The 19,896-nt window shown below is 37.6% G+C and overlaps 1 protein-coding gene and 1 non-coding gene across 3 annotated transcripts in view; one reads left to right on the top strand and one right to left on the bottom strand.

Moving 5' to 3' along the window:
* The window catches only part of si:ch73-72b7.1 (netrin receptor UNC5C), a 194,300-nt gene that overhangs the window by 156,437 nt on the left and 17,967 nt on the right, over positions 1-19,896 (bottom strand). The gene's annotated exons all lie outside the window — the stretch shown is intronic.
* Positions 1,966-2,037, top strand: trnaa-cgc. Its single transcript has one exon. It is a non-coding gene; the product is annotated as a tRNA-Ala (tRNA).

Raw genomic sequence — 19,896 nt, 5'->3', positions numbered from 1 at the left:
GTGAATGTGTGCTCAGCCAGCAGTGTCCAAAACTGCATGCATATTATTGCCAATGCATGAAAAGAAATACTTGAGAAAAAAAGCATATCATTAAGTTAGATTAGTCCCAAAAGAGTAAACAAGTGAGGCACAGAATTTTTGCTCTTCTTGATTATTTAAAAAGTTTAATAAAAAAAAGGCTTTTTCAAAAAAAAAATAAACATGAAAGAAAAATTGTTCACTCTTTTTCCCTTCCTTCTTTCCTTTCCATCTTTTTCATTTCTTTTCTCCTCCATTTTGTCCTATTGAAATCCCCTTTAAGTGCTTTGAAGGAGAGCAAATGTTCAAACTCGCTTTCCAAATCCCCATTTGTGAGCTTGTCCTCATTTGTAAGTGCCTGTGTGGATGTTTGGGGAAGAGAGAAAGGAGAGAGGAAAAGAGTAATCTATGTGAGAAAATGTCAAAAGCTCTCCAAATATCTGCTGATCCTTATGACACCCTTTAAAAAACGGGAAGGGGGAGAAAATTAAGTCAACAATATTTAGTGACCTGACAAACTTTGTGATTGGCTGGGAATTGTAAGTGCTGACCGACGGACAGATTATTATCTGTCCCTTGAGCGGACTGGCTGAAAAGAACCAGGAAGAGGCACACATATCAGAGACATTATATAAACACAAAAAAAAAGGTCCCGACTCTGTGCATATGTCTGCTGGAGTGAGTTTGTAATGGATAGAAAGAGAGAATGTGTTGAAAAGTGAGCTCAGAAGGGAAATCAAAGAGGAAGACATCTATTTGTTACACTGTCGAAGCCTTGTGTATGTACATGAAACTCTGACACACACACACACACACACACACACACACGCATACAAACAAAGACGTAGTGTTCTCCAAACCTTCACACTGGAGGTCCCAGAGTGCAAACTACTTATGTAGCTTCCTACCTCACACAGACTGAAAAGTATTTTCAGTCATGAGCAGAGCAGATATATACTCTCCACTTTGTATAAACATGTGCTCATGTGTTAAATAATAAATTTTCTGTCAGAAATGATTTAAAAAATACTCAGTGGAAGAATGGGAAGTATTATGATCTTCCTAACCAACTCAACACTTCATCCATTTTTCCTTTTAATCTTAGACAATCCAGTTCTTTCCCAACATCTGACTCTTCCCTTTCTCAGGCTTCTCTTTGCTTTACCCTTCACAATATTGCTTTATTTAATGGAGATGCTGGGGATTGAACCCAAGCCCAGTGAAGAGTTTTATAACATTGGCACAATATGGCAACATTTGTACTGTGTAGCAAAGTCACTGACCTGCCGCCTACGCTCCAAACAAAGCTTCCAGAACAAGCAGTGTCACTGACAATCAGTCAGACGGTGAAGCATATGTTTCTGTATGGTCATAGTTTGAAAAGACGCACGCTCATGTACAAATATAAATAGCTAATTGAATGTTTTGACTTCCTGTAAGCAACACAATTTATAAGGTTCTCTGAAAAATAAATGTTTGCACAACAGAAAACTGCCAACCTATCATGTTTGTGTGTTTGTGAGACTTTTTCACAACCTGATTAAGGATAAAAATAGGATATTGTGAATAAATATGACAAACACTCGATGTATGAAAATGTAGTGGAGCAATGCTATTCTGAGAAAAAGTTGCTTTCATTCTATATGTGTTGTAATCCAACCTTCCTTCTCCTGTGCGGCGTTATCCATCCAGCTCCCCTGCTGTGGAGCTAGAAGTGTGTAGATTTCCATATTTTTCTTCTCTGAATAACTCCTTCTTCACTTAATAAAAACCTTCCAAACCATGAAGTGTGTGTGTGTGTGTGTGTGTGTGTGTGTGTGTGTGTGTGTGTCAATATTCATTTTTTTCTGTTCCTAAAATGCAGATCCTCATGAGCGGGTTAAAAGTCTCAAATTTAGATTTTTATTTTTGTAGCATCTGTTTCGAACAAAGGTACTGTAGCTGTGTGGGGATGTAGCTCAGTGGTAGAGTGCATGCTTCGCATGCATGAGGGCCTGGGTTCAATCCTCAGCATCTCCATTTCTTGGGGCACCTGTGGTCTAGCTCCTTGGGTACTTAAATACTTGGTATAATTTACATGTATAATGGGTAGAACAACATTGCTGTTTCTAGTTCAACCACAGAAATGCATTCAGCAAAATTAAATTTAAATTTTTGGGCAGTAGCAAATATTTTTGCAAAAAAATAAACGCTTTATCAACTAAAAATGTCAAATATTTTCTTTTAGAGCCTTTATGGTGAGTTGTGTAGATTTTGTATTCACATCTTTTTGTTTGTTCACAAAACAGCACTGACTTTTGAATGAAAGACAAAAAATGTATGGATACTGTAAATGATACCGAGGAAAACAGAATAATTGTGTGAGATGATAAGAAAACATAAAACATTTGTTGCGTTGTCAACAGCATCAGAGTTACAGAGGTAGCAAAATAGCACTGACAGAAACCAGTGAAACACAGCTGGGGCACCATCACTCAATCCCCCACCATTTCTTTTATCACACTGGGTTCATTACAAAGTCACAGTTTAGACTACAGCAGAGTCAAAAAGACAGAATCCCTCTAAAATAAAAGCTGAAATTTTCAGGCAAGAGAGCAAAAGAGAGAAAAGAAAATTGGGGATCATGCAGGAGACAGACAAAGAGAGATAAAAAAAAATAACAGAGTGGAGAACAAAAGAAAGGGTGAACTATATGGGTTTGGGTTGTTTTTTGTTTCTTTTGTTTTGTTTTGTTTAATATTTCTCACTGTATGACAAGAATAAAAAAAGCCCAACAACAGCTCATATGACTGCCAACATACTGATGTCAGTGTTGTTTCAGCAGCAGGATCTGTATATTTCCTGCTCTACTGGTACACCCTAAAACGTGACCTGCCGAGTGTGAACTAGTGACCAACAGCAAATTATTAAGACAGTGGTGACCTTTCAAGGGAGAAAGCTATCACTGCCTGTTCAGCCATGTTGCACTATTCAGCCTTTATTTAACTGTTTGAATTCCAAACAAGGAACAACTTTTTTTTTTAGCATGAGCAAATACCAGTCAACTGCACAAATATATTTTGGTTTTGCTGATTAAGAACTGCTGATGTTCACGCCCAACTATTTTCCATCAGGAAACATCCATTTTTTAGATTTGTTTAAGTGAAAAATGAAGAAAATAAAATTAAAAAAAGACTTACTATATATTCACAGGAACCGTTAAATTGAAGGATAATTAGCTTTGTCAAGTAACAATAAATAAAGATGCATGCTACCATTTTGTTTTGCGAATGGAAAATATCAAAAGGTTCTCATTTCTTTATTGCCGTTTCCTCCATTTCATTTTGTTCTATGGAATCCTCGTATGAGCACAATGAACAGTGCAAAAATGGAAAAATAAAACATGTATTAACAAATGGCAGTGATGATAAGACTCCCTTGAACAGAAGAACATCTTGGTCTTTACTGTCTAGTATGTTAAAGCCACTCTGCAGTAGTCTTGTAATGAAAATGTACCACTACCAAATAGAACAGTGGACTAAGTAACTGCAACTGTGTACCTGCTGTGAAACGTTTCTCATCAATAATGACTAATTTTCCCTAAAGAGTGCTCTTCTCAGAATTTCTTCTTTTGCCTCCTGAAACTAAACCAGCACAATGCAAACAAAATAACCAAAAAAAAACCCCCACATTTTTACCCTTAAGGCTTTTGTTGCCCCAGATTAAGGATGCTTGTGTCCTAATATATATGTGGAAGGATGCATTCAAGCCTGCCTATGTCTGAGTTTGGTTCCTTGTAAAGGTTGACCACGATTTATGTGTCTCAGACAGCAGAATCTGTCCTTCCTAAAAGCACCCCGAGGGCATAAACTTTACATAAAATTGTCCATTCTGTGAGGGCACTCTTGTCTGGATCTTCCTTTAGGGTGGAGTTACACTTTCAAATAGGCAACCATTATGACTAAGTGCTGCCATCTGAGCGACAGTGTGTGTCTTGGGTTCCATATTTCAGCAGCTTGGGATGCTAAGAGGGTTGTGGGAGTGTGTGAGACAGAGACAGAGGGTTTGCCATCCCTTTGGTCACCCTGTGGTTTGCGGCTCAGCTCTCCCAGGCTGCCCAGCATACATCACATTATTTTCCCCTTGCTTCAACTCTGTTAACAGTGATCTGAGCTGGACCAAGTTTGTTCTGTCAGAAGAGCTGCATTAAAAAAAAAAAAGTTATTGATTTTTAAGTAAAATTTAAACCAGAGCACAACATCCTTAAATTATATATTGCCCTTTGTTTTATTTTGTTTGTTTGTTTGTCTGTTTTTTATTTTATCTTTTATTTATCCAACAGCAAATATACTGTCCCAAATCTAACATGCATTGGGGTTTTGCCATTCCTTTTGCTTTACTTCTTCTCTCTTTTCCTCATGTGTTTATGGGTCTGTTGGCTTTTTGTATTTCTTTCTGTATTATCACAAGCAAGGCTACTCTGTGTCAGACTTTCAAATTACGTCGAAAGTTATAAAAAATATTCACTCAAAACTAATCACTCGTTCCACTGTCTGCTCCTGGATACAGTTTCTTTTTTATTCTGTTACATATACTTCAGTTACAGTGAAAATTAAAGTTTAGCAAGTTAAAACAAAGAAAGAAATACCACAGTCTGAAATTTCTAAGATGCAGAAATAATTTGATTAACCCTTTGCAGCAATCTGACACACACACACACACACACACACAAACATATTAAACATTACTTGACACCTTTCCCCAAAACTGACAGTGAGGCAACAACATGCAGCAACAAACAAAAGGTGAAACAGAATCCAAATCAAACCATAAGCCTGTTTTCTGATGTTTTATTCATAAACCAAACCAAGCTTTTCACTGCCACACACAATGTTCATTTCCCTACTTTTTATAATTGGTTGTCTCAAGTGTCAATCAACCAACAAGCGCTTACTGAAGGTCAGTAATGAAGCTGATGATAAGTGTGTACACTAAAAATGTAGCTTGAATTTGAGTTGGTGCTTGTGTTCACTCTGTGTGCTGAAGCCCAAATTGAAAGTGCTTCTTTGAAGACAAAAATGCTTTTTATACAGAGGACTTGAGATATAATATTATTATACAAAATGGGTAATTGTCTGAATTCTCACATACAAATTAATGTTTAACTGAGTGCAAGCACAAAGAAACCAACCCCAAACATTGCATGGTTTGGCCTGCATGGATCTAATGTCATCATGGCATTCATTTTAGAGTCAGCATGCAAACTTCCACCACCGGTGTGGAAATTCTTACATTCTAACAATTCTGGAAAGTCTTCCAAAGAAGAAAATGTCAGATATGATTTGTTTTATTTTTTTACAAGCCTTTCAGCAGTAAGGGAAATACTGAGTAGAAAAAAGAACAAACGAACAGAAACAAGAAAGAGTGACAGATATCAAACATGAGACCTGAGGATTAAAATTTACAAAAGTTCAAATGGCAACCCAATCAATCAACAAAGTTCATAATTTCTCATTACTGATCAACCACAGCCTCAGAGGAGCTAAAATTCCTTAAAAAGTAGAGTAGGTGTTTTTTTTCTTCCAAATGGCTGATGTCTCACTCTGCTAAAATAGAGAAAAAAAAAGGTCTCCTTCTGTCACAGCGTGGGGGTGAGAGAAATGACGAAATATAGGAAGACAGAGAAAGAAAAAAGGCCAAGAGACGAGGAGGAGGATGATAATAAAGGGGAGAAAATCCAATGCAGGAAAGAGAGACAGAGTCAAACTAATTGCTTCTGTGCTGTCACCTCATTTGAATGCTAACCACTCTTACTTCTGTCTGTCTCCCTGTCATGCACATCCCAGTAAAACATGAGCATGAACTCCAACAGTATGGGCAAACAGGACAAATTATCATTTATGTCCATAATGCACTTACTGAGATACATCAGATAGATTTCAGTACTTCATGATAAACTAATGAAGAAGTAGGTCTATTTAAGGTTAAAGATTAAAAAAAAGAGAAAGTGACAAGTGTAAAACAGCATTTAAAAATATTCTTGAAAGCACTTCAATTTACAACTTTGAATTTAATCCCAACAAAATCGTAGTGAATCATAAAAATCTGTACAACTTCTTCATGTCAAAGTCAGAGCTGGTAAGAGTTAAATTTGGAGTCTGCACTGGTGACGAGCAGCTACAATGTATCTTTGGTGCATGTGTGAAAAAGTAAATCTAGTAGGAAAACAGAAAAGAAAATGTTCAACTTCATGACTGACTACCTCTTGTGGCCAAAGAGTTACCAGATAGCTAAAACAGCAGCTGCTGTTTTCTGCAACTTTTGTTTTGCATCAATTAACATGTATCCCATCATTTATATACATCACCATTCAAAATTGCAAAAAAGTATCATTGACTAATCGCAGAGAACTTTGTACACCTCAGTTATTCTTTCAGGCTTTGAATACTAAGACACTGGCCAGACAAATTTCACATTTCTGCTGCTTTACACAAATTAAACATTTGAATCTTTCTCATTTCGCCTACATGATGTGTATTATAAAAAGAATATTGAGAAACCTCACTTCTCTTGTGACATTTTGTCTTTTTCACACCAGTGACAAAATCTGATCTTGTGAAATTAAATTCTACTTGATTACTGGAGAAAAGATTGAAAAAAAAAAAATCTGAAGGGTGAAAAATATTGGCTTGTAAACACAAAATATGGCATTAATTAGTGTTGACTCGGTAGCAAGTTTCCACTCAGCCTCTGTGTTTATGTGTGTGTGTGTGTGTCTGTGTGGGTGTGTATACCACCCTCTCAGCTTCCACAGTAGCCAAAAAGAAGAACAAAGAAAACATGTGTTTTAAATTGTGAGCTCCAGCACTGCAGCATTGGAAATGCATGTGTAATCATTACCGCATGTCGGCAGCTACACAATCTCACACCATGCATGGAAATGCTCTACATGCATCTAAAATATGCTGGCAGAAATGCACACAAGAAATTAAATCAACATGTGGACTGCAAACATTTGCAGAAACTTGTTACAAAATGTGGCTTAAAACAAGAAGGTTGTATGGAACAGATCATCAGTTGCGGATGCTCCTTATCGTTTACTGAATTGATTCTTTAGTGTGTTTGCAGGTGTTGGTCAACCTTTATTCAGCATCAGTGTTAAACATATTGACTCAATAGCCAAATGATTAAAAAAACATGCTTTATGTGTTGAATTTTTAATACCCTTTGCAAGACAGAAATAAATCTATTTTCCCCTCAACCTCTTCTAGACTTTACATCACGCCAGTGGTTCCCTATAACCCGTGTGTGTCAGGAGAAAGGGAACACCACTTATTTTCTCTGCAATTTCTGCATACGGCACCCAATCTTGCACCTTGTTCTAACTCTCCATAACAGCATATCTTTCAATAAAACATGTTCTGCACCAGTAAGAACTAAGCTTCCTCTTGAAAACTGAAAATAACCGTTACAGCTAAGCTTTGGGGGGTTCTCCAGCACTGCAGCTCATGTGAGACTAACTTATCCGAGGGATATCTTATTACGTTCATTCATTCTGGAGCTATAGCGGTGTAACCTTTTGACTGGGGAGCTAAATCATGGCCATTATCCACCGGCAGTGCTCGTTATTCTGCACTCCCTCTGTGGGATGGAGTGGTACGATTGACTAACTGTTGCCAAAACTGTTTCCTTTACATGGAACAAAGCACAGAGGGAAGATGGTTGAAGGAGCAAGATGGTGACAAAGAGGAGACAAAAATGTAGGAAACGCCAATTCAGAAGATTGACTGTTTTATCAAGTTGTTTTAGTTTTCTGGGAGCAGATGACATAAATGCAGGAGGAAATATGGCAGTGAAGGGAGTGAGCGATTATTATTGCCAAACGTATTTGCCCCTTTTAAACAGGGTGTCATTTTCTACAAAGATCCATTGTAGACAGACAAATGAATAGGACCTTTTGTTCTATGTGGAGAATAAATTATAAGCAGAGCTCATGCTTAAAACTAAACACTTGGAACATAGGCAATTTTTTTTCCAAACCCAGTAATTCTAACCAGTTGAGGAACTGACAGTAAGAATGTGTGTGTGAGGGTGTTTAAGCAAGTGTGACTGTGTCTCCTGTAAGCTGATCCCTCTTTCCTCGCTGCCGACTGCATGAAGAAACACATTACCCATTTTCAGGGAAATTCTAGACAAAATTACTTGTGTATTCAAAAATCTAACTGAGTTTTCAAAGTGAATCCATAAATTGTTTGCTTTCTAAAAATTGTTTCTGCAAAATTGAGTATCTTATAACTAAAGAAGTTGTTTGCTGTAGTTGCATTTCAAGGAAAATTTTTCAGGGAAAATTAATTGGGAAAAACAGAACTATATAACTGCGTGGAGTGTGTTTATGTGTGTGTGTGTGTTACGTGTAACTGAGGCGAGGTGATATATTTTGCAGCAGTGAAGCGCAGCCAGCTGAAAGTTAAATTTCTTCCGTCCAAGCAGCCTCCATTCTGTGGACCATTTGCCTGCTAACTGCTGGGTTGTTATTTCTGCTGCTGACTGACACCAGCCTAATGGCTGCTAATGGCTTCTAGTTTTATGATTCCTTCCTTTACAAGTGAAAATGTAGGATGCAATGAGCAGTTTCTTGTTGCATTCTTTTTTTGTTATGCTTTGTTTTGCCTTGCTGATGAGATCTGCCCATCTTCCAGCTGAAAAGTTTTTGTCTGCTTTTAATAATCTTGTTGTTTTTCAACTTGCTCTGCATGCAAATTTAAATTTCAGACCACCTCACAAGCTCACAAATAGGCAAGACAATAACCAGTTGCTGTCTACACAGTGAATGAAAATGTAAGTTTGAAAATGCATTTGTCCTTCATCTGCAGTTCTGGTACACATTCACAGGAATTGTCAGATTTCGTGAAGGCCAAGATTTTTTTTTAATGGGATGCACAATGTTAGAAAAAGAAACATTTGATTGTGCTATTATTGATAAATATTCACACATTTTTCTCACTTCTCTCCTTTTCAGGAACCATAAAGCTCACAACATACTCCGTGTGTTTCAGCACTATCAGCTAAACCATCTAAACCAGGTGTGGGCAGTGACAGGCCATCTGATTGGCCAAACATAATCTTGATGTGCATTCATGGCACTTGGAATATAACAGACTATGATTTATTGCAGTCCTTTGCAATATTTATATTGCACTCATTGATATTGCAATGACAGTAAATTTTTGATGTATTGTGCAGCCACAGATTTAAAGCTAAATTTATACAACACATTTTAATATAAACCTAATGGGTAATGATTTACATATGAAACTACAGCAGGAGATTATGAATATGACACATGTTATCATTTCAGAAGAGAGACACCTCGGTCAGCCACACAGAAGCTAGGACATACTGTAACTAGACTGTTGCAGAAGTTGAAGTGTTTTATTTACAGCAAATCAGCGATGACAGAGATGCAAACAACCTATCTGTAATCTTGACTGTACATCTACTGATACGAACATGACACATATTCAAAGTCACTCACCATATAAATAAAAAATAAGACAACATGCAGCCAAGCAGAAAAGAGCAGGGCACAAATATCATAAACAAACGCACCTAATTCCCTTAAATCACCTTCTTTTTCCAACATGTCGACATCACCTTCATTTGTGCCAATGAATATTCTTCAGTCCGAAATCCCATAAACAACTGTCAAATACTGAAGCCTCTGGCAGCAACAGTCAATATTTTTCAGCTTCTAATACAACCAGCAGGTATTCAATACACAATTAATAGATTTACAGGCCGAAACTTCCTCTTCTGAGCTAATCATCATTTGCTCTCAGAAAGGTATTTAAAAGCACATGGAAAGCTAAATCACTGTTGGGCAATAGCTGATGCTTTTGAGAATGTAGTTTACCTACTTCTCCTGTGTTTTTTGTACAATCATCTAAATGCTTATGAGTCACAAATGTGACTGGTGTTGACGACACACTGAAATCACAATGTTTCCAATATTACAAACTTTGCCCAGATTTACAATTTTATGTTCATGGTCTGGGTGTGTAGACATTAGAGAGCAGGCTTGATAAAATATAACGTTAACTCTGAATAAACTACTCACAGCTTCATCCAATATTGTCTAAAAAAATGTCAGAACAGCTGCCACAGCTTAAGTTTTCTTTTTTAAAAATGGCCATTTTATGGACAGAGAATGAAATACAAAAAATGCAGCTACACAGAACATGATACTCATTTGGTACACACTCAGTCACTTCATAGACATGTTTGTGTTTAAATACTTGATTTTAACACTTCTTTTAGATGCTTTATTTGATTGTTTATAATAATTTTTTTAGTTATCTGAAAGTATATGCATTGACAAACTAAGTAGTTTGGATAGTTAGATGCTTTATTGATCGAAGAGATAAATCGGTTAAGAGGATGAATGGTGAGATTGGCATGTCTGTCTATATTCTGGTTGAAACAATTTAAGCTTTTGACTTTTTCCCATGTGTAGATTTAAACTGTCAGCCGTGTAAAGGAATACAGCTGTCAGCAAATTCTAAAGCACACTATTTGCTTTCATTCATTCATTCATTTCCCACAACCGCTTTATTCTGTTCAGTGGTTGATGGGGGCTTGAGCCAATCTCAGATGTCATAGGGCGAGTGTCCGGGCACACACTAAATGAGTCTCCAGTTCATAACGGGGCTCTCTGTCTGTCTTCTTAACAAGCAATTATTTTAAAATATTGCAATTCCGCATGTGTCACCCACCCTTTGCCTGCTTCTCACTTTCCTGCTGGGTTTAACTGTCCATCATGAGCTAATAATAATTTGGATATTGCTCAAGTGGTTTCTTCACTGCCAGTTGCCAAAGTTTTCTTAAGACAAAAACAGCGAAAGTATGCGAGTAAATTAGGGAAATGGGTTTAGATTTAGGGCAGTATACAGTCATGCTGCGCTGGTCTTCTCTGTGAAGTGCCTTCTTCTTCACCCTTCGCTGCCCTTTTATTCTGTTTCCTAGAGCTACTCTTCCTCATCGCCCTTTACTCCCCATTTCTCTAGGAACACGAATACACTCAAAAGCAGACACACACACTGGGCGACTTGTATTGATTTCTTGCCTTCTGATTTTACCCTTTACATGTACCAAGCTGTTTGACTCGTCTTTTTTTTTTTCTATAGTGACCATTTGGAAGGGCCCGTGGCATTTCAACAGTATGCAGGCACAAAATTTAAAATTGATATGCTTTAACAAACAAACACTATCAGACAAAAACACACAATAAAGCACAAAAAGTTACCCCTGACATGCTTCTTCTCTGCACATGCACATGCACACACAGCAGCTCCGTGCTTCTGGCTAAAGCCTGATGATTCCCAGCCCTGTCACTGTGGGCAATGGAATGCCCCGTCACCGGGGGAAACAGAGTGCCCTGTCACCGGGGGAAACGGAATGCCCTGTCACCCATGGTAACAGAATGAAGACAAAAACCTTCCTGACAGTCCAGACATGGAGGTATGACATGTCCTCAGGACATGAGGTACATATGGGGAGCAGGGGGGATAAGAAAGTGACAGAGAAAGATTATGGAGGGAATTTGGGGGGTGGGGGGATGAGGGGGCATGTTGCTAGGGTAGATCAGAGCAGGAGTACCAGTTAGCTAATGGGTCAGAAGTAATGTGACCTACTGGCTGTCAGAAGGTCAGAGACACTTAGTTTATGAGCTCATCTTGGGTTTAATGTCCTTTTCAGTTTGTCTAAGGAGCATAATTAGCCAAGAAATTTTAGACATGTTCAGCGGTTTATAAAAACTAAATACTTCCCCTGGAGTAGAGCACTGATAGTTATTTTGGAAACAAAATCCATCTACAATAATTTATGAGCATTGTTCATGCCTTCATTCCATGTTGGAAAAGAACACCACGGCTCTTATGCTGGCTTGAAATTTAATCCCTGACCCTAAATCCAGACAGCCACACCAAACACAGATGCTAAAGTAGACACTGGACCAAGTCAAAGAAATTAGTTTTCACATAGCTTAGATTTGTATTAAGCACCTTGCAAAATGCAAACATATTAATGTATGTGTACAGTTTGTTCATTACTTACTAACCCCTTGGCAGATCTCTCTGCCATTTGGTCCTACCCTTTATCAAAAATCAAAATGATATTTTAGTTTTTCAGCTAAGTCATTGATACTTTTTATGCAAGAGAATCCTCTAAAGTTAGGAAAAAATAAAAGAAACTACAAACTTTTTCAACAGTTTAGTGCAAAAGATACAGATGAATAAAATAAGTTCTGTTCAACAGTGCAATAAAAGGTTAGCCTTTGATATAGCAATCATCCTATTCTGCATCAAAAGGACATTTCTGACTTTACATTCACAAAAACAGTCATTGTGTTAATTCATGCTTTATGTTAGCGCTATTCACGTTTAATTATCTTATTTATAACTTAATCACCAAACACTAAACTTCCCACTATCTCAGTCTAGGACGGTAAACAGTTTTACTTTATTCAGCTTTTACAAACACTCAATTTATCAAGAAAAGCACGTTAATCATTTTTCCTCAAGACTACAATTAACATCTTTATCCAGTAAGGGATGCAGTGGTCTTTTTCTTCCTCTTATTCCTCTTTTACACTGAACATTTTCAGAAACCATGCAGAAGTTATAAAAACACACGCAGTGTAGCACTGAACAAAAACTAAAATGAATTGGCACCCTGGTGTAATTGAACAAATGAACTGATAGCAAGAGAGGAGGCTTTTTTAATTACACTGACAGAGTACTTGGACTTAATGTTGATCAGTTGCATTATAACAGTCAATACTCAATTTGCTTTATAAAGTAGTGACGCAATGGCACTGCTACTGAATCAGCACTGATACTACAGCAGATAAAACTTCAATATCAGAGGGAGTAATAACCTAAACTAAATGCACAATAAAGCCAATATACCTCTTCATTTTCTAAACACGTCATTTATTATCTAAATTCTAATGTATGAGCTGCATAGTGGAGCGACGTTCTCTTGCACCAAAAAAGTCACACATTTGTATACCAGCTGGGGCCTTTCAGTAAGGAGTTTTCATGTTCTCCAACCACAGGCCAAAAACATGCATTTTAGACTAAGTAGCTACTCTAAATTGTCACTAGGTGTGAGTATAAACATGAGTGGTTGTCTGTCATTTTTGTCTTTATGTGGCCCTCTGTCCAGGATGTATCTTGACTTTTGCCCAATGACAGCTGGAAACAGGCACCAGCTCCCTGCAACTCTAAACAGGAGCAAACAAGTTAAGAAAATGGATGGAAAGACAAATTAATTCTTGTAAAATATAATACAATCTATCTTCATCTCAACTTTAATGTAGGAGGATACAAACTATGTAAAATAATGCAATACGTCACGTGTTCCATATAAACATAGACACATAAAATTCTTAATCCATGTTTGTGTACAGAGAGGGCTCGAGAGCAATCAGAGTACAAACAGCCAAAGGGGAAGAGTCAGAAATCAGCCACAGACAGGTAAAAAGAAATGAAAATGGACTCAGACAGATGGAAAAAGAAACACAAAGTGACCAAAACACTCAGCAGTGATCACAGCAAGCTACCTTAATTGAAAAAGGCGAAAGGAGAAAATCATTAAACAAGCCCCAGTGGCGTCTCCTTTGTTAGATCCCCCTGCTGGTGTCACACCGATTAAATTTCCCTTGTTTCCCCCTTAACAAACTCTAAACTGTTGGAAAATTTGTCAGGCAAAGAGATTATGGATAAATGCAGCAGGAGAAACATTTCTGCTTACTAATTCTAAACGCTCTCACGACCTCTCTAAGTTGCAGTTTGAGGAGACAGAATGTGCATTTGTGTATTGAAGTTGCCAAATTTTATTAAGATTGTTGGCACTAACAATATAATATTGCTGCTGTGCTGCTGTATGTGGAATGCGTCCAAAATATACAACACAACAGAAGCAGTTCTTTTCTGTGTCTGCAGTGCTTATGTCAAAAAGCACGGGGTAAATATTCAGAGATTTTGGATGGCAGTAAAATGAAATATTGACAGTTGGAAAAAAACTCTGAAAAGTCTTTAAACCTTTCTATGGCTATTCTCTCAGTCAGTACTCCTCTGATTCATTCGCTTGTAGTCTGAGTCACTATTTTCCCTCTCCCTCATCATCAGCATCATAATATTTTCCATCTGCTTTGAGAGATGGAGACATAACCTGAGCCTGAGCCAGCAAGAACAGCTGCAGGCATCTATTCCCATATATCACAGCACATCTAACCCCCACATATCCCCTTTATATCAACTCTATCACAGAGCAGAACAGACCCCATTGCTCTCATTAGCCTTTACAGCATTTGGCTGGTGTAATATTTGCATTTCCATGGAGACAAGAGGATGAACTTGCTGATGCCGCTTCATCATTTTAGTCTATATGCCATTTCAAATACACTGCAAAATGATGTTCGTTTATGGGCTTTATACAAATTTAGAAAGTGTATCCTACTGTATCAAAAATGCTGTAAGGGCAGATTATCACCTTGGAATTATTAAAACTGTTTCAGATCAACAAACAAATTTCGGCACTCCAAGGTTCCATGGTGATTGGCTGCCTCAGGTTGCTTCTCATTTTGTGGTTTTTGGTGAAACTCTTTCCCAGCATGCCGACAGACTGTCAAACTATTTCCAACTCAGCCTCAAACAGGCCTGGAAGCAGTTGTCCAGCTTCAATATAAACCTTAACTCTACAAACTCTGAGGATATTATCTACTCACACCCTCTTCTCGTCTTTCTTCACACTTATAGGTAAAAGCACTGCCAGGGTATTCTGACAGCTTGAGAGATAAGTATCTTCTGCATCCAAGTCTGAAGGTGAAAAAGGGGGAAAAAGCTATTTTCACTAGCTACTTTCTGAAAATTTCTTCAATTCTCTCAGTAACCTCCCCAAATTTGTATGTGTTTCAGTTCCTCATATTTCTCTCAGCCACTCATTGTTTTTACCTGCTGCCTTGTCACTGCCACACGCCTACATGGCAACACTATTTAACTTTGGTTGGCTTTGAATGATAATAATGTAGCAAAACCAAATCTCGACAATTAGCTAAATGCTAAAACCTACTGTGTCTAAGTTTTTGATGCCAAATTGTCAAGACAAAATAAATGATACTGTCAAAGTGAGAACAAACTCCAAAGCTAGATATCATGAGATAAAAAAATCTTCAGATGAATGCCATATTTTACTCTATTTTAAAAGGCAACGTTTCAAATGTTTAGGGGGATTTATACTAAGTTCCAGATTTTTCCTATTTTTGCAGAGCCCTGTCAGCAAGCCCTGCTATTATGTTACGAAGGAACAAATGTCTACCAGAAACTACAAAAAACACAAAGCTGAGTTGAAAGGTACTTTTCAGATAAAATAATGTGTCCCTACAGCCTCACTGTGTCTGAAATCAAGTGTGGAAGTAGAATGATCTTAGTGCTTTCACTATGCAGTTAGAGCCACTCAAACAAATCAAACCATGCTGTAATCTCCCTGCATCACCCACTACATTTGCTGACAGAATGACAATACCTTTAGACGCAACTCTTTTCACAAAAAAAAGACGTCCAACCAGCAGTACAGCCTAAAGTCCTGTCATTATCCATGTGACTGTCACATCACGATGCTGTAGCGTTCGCTGATGCACCTACTCCCTCTCAAAATACCTTTGTCTATGTTGTGCTGAGCTATTACAGTTTCAGCACTTTGATTTTTCTAGGTTTTTTTTTCTTTCAACAAAGCTTAATTAGTCTTACATTTTACTAACTAAAATAGATTTATAATAAGTAGGAAGCTGTCTTAAGTGCCACAAAGGTCTGGCTGCGTGACAGTAATGAGCAGAGTTTGGGCAACAGCGTTTATGTACGTGTGAGTGTTTTCTACTAAGCATTATACACACCATCTTCTGATTGTCTCCGTGAGTGTCTGTGTGTGCATGTGTGTATGTGTGATCATTCTTGCATGCATGCACTGCAGGCTAAAATCCCAGAATGGCTCAACAAGCTTAATACCATTATCAAGATTTACAGCAATGCTCATGTGGGACTTACATCAAAATGGTTGGTGCAAAGCACAGACAGAACCCGTGTCCCAATTAGATAGCCTGAGAAACGGCGGCGTATACACAAACACGCGCATACACACAAGGAGATACACAATCCCCCTTCTCATATGATGTCTGCGTCTCATATCTTTCTCTCTCAGACACTTCTGCATATTAACAATCTCTTGAACTTGCTCTCCTTCACTCACTCCATCACCCACAATCTCGAACACACACACACTAATGTACATGAGCACACACAACTTCCCCTGGGGACAGTGCCTCTGGCCTTTACAGTTGGTGAAGAAAAAAAGAGCTGAAATTGTGAAATATAGGAGGAAAGTAAAAACAAGTCAGAATGAATCAGTGAAGAAGAAAAAGCAGCGTCCCAAACAGCTTGAACTGAAGCAACCGCGGTGTCACGCAAAAAATGTCTGCTTTAGCTGCAATAAGTTGTTAATGAAAAGCTATTAAAACTCTTTTTAGAGAAGAATTAGGTTGTTCATTTTAAATTGTTTCATCTCACAGTTTGAGAAAAGCAATAAAGCATCTATTTACATTTAAAGACAACCGCCTAACTCGTGAACATTTGTTCAAGACTAGATTTAAAGGATCTTTGAGGGTGCAGCGTACAGTACTGCATGCATTTCTCCTGATTGTATGTGCATGCATGCAGGAGTATATGTGAGCAAAGGAAGAGTTTTAATGATAGACCAGAAAATGCAGACTGAGCATCTCTCTCTGTCTCTGTAGACCAATTCCACAGCAGAGGCAGAGATGTGGGGAGTGATGAAACATCTGAAGTGCTTTAGAGTTTCTGTTCGTTATAAAAAAATAAAAAAAAACACCTAATACTGGATGCTCTCAGTGTCAAATCAAAACATCTTGATGATTCATTACTAAGTGCCAAAGCATTCTGTAATTCTCTTTTCACAGAGCCTTGGCATGGAAACAAATGACCAATTTCAATATTGAACAAACATGAATTATTCATGCAAGGCTTGTAAAGCTTTAGGCATGGAAATTTTTCAACAGCATAACCTTGTGTAATATCAAAGCATCTTGTGATGAATGGAAATGCAAAGACCTCAATGAATTATTTTGAAGCCTTGAGGATAGCACTTCAAAAGGTAATAACAAGACCAAGTATCAGCTTCATTCAGGTACATTTATGAAGACTTAATTAACTTCTTCTACACTCACCTCATGCATGCTCCCTTTGGATAAAACAGAATGGCAAAATGAAAATCAAAATAACAGTACCTGTGGTTTCTAGAAGCTAAAATGGTAATTTGGTTGTAACCGTTTTCTAGAGCAAGACAAAACAATTCACCTTTGGACACAACAAGATTCCTTCAAGATGAATGAGATATAATTTACAAAAAAGAAACAGAAAAAGGAAGCACATTGTCAGATTCAAAGACATTACTCTGTGGCCAAAACCAAAGAAATTAGGACCAATCAGCATCTAATACTAGCAGCTATATAAACATATATAAACACCCAATGTGGTTGTTTTTTCCCTCTGTCAGGAACGGTGGAGACGGAGGCGAACCCAGAACGCAGACTCATGTTAAAAAGAAACTAATTTATTAAACTAAAGAATGAACAAAACAAAAACTGACATGGCAGCAAAACAAAAAGATAAACTGAGCAAAGCACGGAGTAGCAGAACCAGGAAGTAACGGCAAAAACAACAAGCAAACAAACGACAAACATTAGACAAACCTTAGACAATGGACCAGCGAGGTATGGAGAGAAATGACCGGGTTTTAAAGTGCAGAGGATAATTGTGGTAAGTGGATTCAGGTGTATGGGAGCAATCATGGGCAGGTGGAGATGGGCGTGGCCAGGAAACAGCAAAAGGGTGACTGGGGAGGAGTGAATACAAAAGCACAAACATGAGGAAGACAGAACCCAAATGAACCAAGAAGAAAACAAAAACCAGAAAACTAAAAATAAGAAACAAAACCCAAAATACAAAACAGAGAACTAAAATAAAATCAAAACAAAACCCAGCAAAAGCCAAATCACCACACCCTCTTTTTAAAAAAAATTGGGAACCGTTTACCAAATAATTTCTGTGAGAAGTGTTGTCATTTTATTTATTTTTATTTTTTTTTATTCCATGCATTGTTTATTGATCAACAAGCTCAGCTCAGAATTTTTTTAGAAACTCAGAAAAAGAGACAGAAAAACTGTATTGAAGTTATTTTTTTTAAACTGAAGGGACAGTTTGTCCAGAAATCAGTTTGACCAAGTTTGTTCTTATAAGCCTATTGTAATTAGTTTTAAAAATTATACTTAACAATTATAGAGTTCATTAAGTTAACTAAATGAAGCATGTAAGTCTTGTTCGTCTTTCTTTAGATTCATTTGCCCCTGGTCCCTCCACTTTATTATTTAGTGTGTCCCACAGTTGTTGCATCAAGTTGGTATGTTTACATCATATAATCTTGTCCTCCACCCTCTCTGTTTTTGTTTTTTTTTTGTTTTTTTCATACTTTTTTAGTCCCTTTGTATTTTCTGGAACTTTACCTGAGCTTCATCCCATAAACGGCTAAGGAAACAAAGAATTCAGTGAAAGGCAAGACAAGTAAGACATTGTTTCCAAGATACAATAGCTCCTCCTTCACTTTGTCCAGACCAGCTGCATTTACACACCCAAACACTACACAAAGTCACAGCCACATATTTACCCATAGATAGACATAAATGCTTCCCTAAAGCAAAAGACAACAACAATTTGACCAGTCACAGTTCAATAGGCAGTCTAAACAATTATTACGATCTTGTTTAACCAACTGTATGAGAGCAACACATGAATCAATACCATGCCCTATGAAGGAGTGTGTTTTCTGTGTTGTAACAGTGTGTTTGACTCACTCAGTCAAAAAAAAGGTCCTTGATTAATAAATGTCCACAAAGACAACCTAAGAGATGCGTGTACAAGTTTCAGTGAGTGTGTATTCATCTTATTTTTTGTAGACGTTAGAGAAATGATACATTTACCATCATTGATTTCCTACTAGAGGCAAACTGGTTGTAACACTCAGTCTTTAAAACTTGAACAGTCTTGTGTTTTCACAGTATAAAAGGGTCTTGACTAGTGTATTGACTTTTGACAAAATGGAAGAACTCGAGCCTGGAAATAGAATTTTAACACTAAGATGTCTTTGTTGAGTTAAGTGTATCTTTCAAAGGATCTTGACTTTCTATTGATAATAACCAAATGGTACACTAATCACAAACAACAACAACTACCATTCCTTATGGTAACAGAACTCCCTCCTTACTCCCACCACAACCACTAAGTGGGGACAGCAGTGGGTGTAGAAGATACCTAAGGAAAAACAATAGTGTGAGATTTTCACCTTAATACCACACTCCTCAGATTGCAATCTAATAAGACCACACCCAACAATCTACAGGGCCTAAAGGATTTTTTACTAATGTCCTGGAACACAATACCCCAGGATGCTCTATAGCATTCCTTTTCCATGTCCTAACAAGTCAGAGGGTTTTTTACACCAAAGTGAGGGCCTAACTGTTCACAGTGGACAAGTTTGTAAAGGACGCAAATGCAGAAAAGGGAGGCGGGAGGCAGGCAGGTGATGGAGTCGAGATGAACTTTCATTAAAAAAATCAGAGGATTAATCTGCACATCCACTCCAAAGCCAGTACCAATGCTATGCCCAAACAAAACAAATGCAGAAAAAATGACCCAATTTCAACTACTTAATTATAAAACCCTAGAGGAAATTATAAGTCAATTAAGCTCCAGTTCCTGCTGTCTGGATGTC

Source organism: Kryptolebias marmoratus, linkage group LG1, assembly GCF_001649575.2.
Source record: "Kryptolebias marmoratus isolate JLee-2015 linkage group LG1, ASM164957v2, whole genome shotgun sequence".
Classification (NCBI taxonomy): domain Eukaryota; kingdom Metazoa; phylum Chordata; class Actinopteri; order Cyprinodontiformes; family Rivulidae; genus Kryptolebias; species Kryptolebias marmoratus.
The sequence above is the reverse complement of the archived record's forward strand: the minus strand, read 5'-3'. Positions and strand labels throughout refer to the sequence as shown.